This window comes from Triticum urartu, chromosome 2 (genome assembly GCF_003073215.2).
Source record: "Triticum urartu cultivar G1812 chromosome 2, Tu2.1, whole genome shotgun sequence".
Taxonomy (NCBI): Eukaryota; Viridiplantae; Streptophyta; class Magnoliopsida; order Poales; family Poaceae; genus Triticum; species Triticum urartu.
Window position 1 is genome coordinate 736,590,000 of NC_053023.1, and position 1,992 is coordinate 736,591,991.

Consider the following 1,992-nt stretch of genomic DNA (forward strand, 5'->3'; position numbering starts at 1 on the left):
TGAATTATCTGGCAACTTGATGCAAGATTATCTCATTTAATTTGAGGTCTATACAATTCAAGTTCTCACTTGAACATCAAGTTTACAACATCATTACTATTCATTACAATAGTAGTGTATTTCCGTTGAGTATGATGTATTCCGGAATGTATGTATCTCCATGTTCGCTACATGTCGAGATTAATACATCTATTTGCAATTGAGATTTTCAATTTCTTGCAAATACATATGCAAAATTCAAGGTGTCATCCTTAGCAATTTGAGATTCACACTAATGATTTCGAGCCACCTTCTTGAAATCTATTAATTTTGCAACATTAAGATGTATTTATATTACGCAATCTGTAATATAAATAAATTACCGGTTTTTCATCGGGGATGATATGTTCTATGTGTTTATCACATTGACATTCTTCATGAACATGTCACAGCGGTTGAGATTGATTTCTCCCGCACAACAAACTTGAATTTTTTTGACAATAACATCTCCCTCATTATATTAGGAAAACACAAGGTAATGAGTTGGATCTACTGCCCATGTGCAGACTATCTCTATTACTGTGAGATCTGTATGATCTTCAATATGTTATGTTCCCACAATTGAGGTTGAGCATTTTCAAGTTATACACTTGAGTCAAAATTTTGCATTCTTATTACAAAACCATGATGGTTTTTAATTTACTTCTTGTAAATTAATTATCTCTGGCTTGCCCCTATATGTAATCGATGGCTAACAATTTGAGGCTCTTGCCCTCAATGGCCACAGCTTACTTAAGCGGGTCATGGACATCAGGATCAGTCTTGCATCTCATGAGATAGTGCGTGCAATCCAAGCCACGCCACCGGGATGCAATGGACCACAAGGGTAATGGTTTGAAACTCACTTCAAACCCTCAACCTGACACCATCAAGCTGTCACGAGACCCTATGTGCATGGAGAGCATGATGGTTGAATATGCATGCATCAACCGACATGTTTGGGGACTATACATTTAGTCACTTAGTCTCCTTAGTGATCTATTTATTTATGTCCATTTATCATGTTCTAATAAGAACATGATCATTGTTGTCATCATATATTGTACATCACAATATACTGTATCAGCACTTTGATACTAATACATTTGTATGTATTCTATATATCTGACAGTGATTTTCATATTGAGAATCTTCATGTCTATATATAGATTTCTACAGGAGTCAATCCGATGAAAAATGATATGTGTCTTGTGGACATATGCACCACAAACTTTATACTCAGGGAAGTCCAATATTTCCACTCTCATTGAGAGAAAGGAGATATTTAAATCGCTAGACGCGATGAGGTATTTGTTGGCTCAACTTGAGTCATATTTACTATCCCTGTGGGTACTCGAGTAACGTCGGGATGCTTTATTGCTTCCCAGGTTTCACTCGTACCCTACTAAACTATGAAGGTATCCGTCAAAATAGTTTCCATAGCGAAACTTATGATGACAACAAAGAGAAATAACTTCTCTTTACCATATGCAACGGATATGGCAAGCACATTCTCTGTGTATCATCTGGATTGTACTACACATACGACACAACCCATAGCACATGTTGTGTACGAGATAGTTTTCCAGAGTGTCTTGTACATGACAAACTTGGCATACTCGCCTTGATCATCGAGATATTGGGTTGAAACCGAAACTATCAGCAATTCCAATAGTTTATGATTATTATGATGCTAAATTCTAATAAGATTTGGATTTTATGTGCACTACAAGTGACACAGGGAAGCTAATTTTAAGGCTCGCACATCTTAAAGTCTACGCTGAACCACTCAGACTCCTTGAATGCATCAAGTCGAGGTAAGTGGCTCTTCCCAACCATTGAGTAGACTATTCAGATATTCCATGGTTCTAAAAGACATATCTACATGATGGTCTTAAGTGTGTGCTTTATTCACACGAAACCATTGGCTCATTATCCTGACATCGATTTTAAGCAAATCGAATAGATAACATT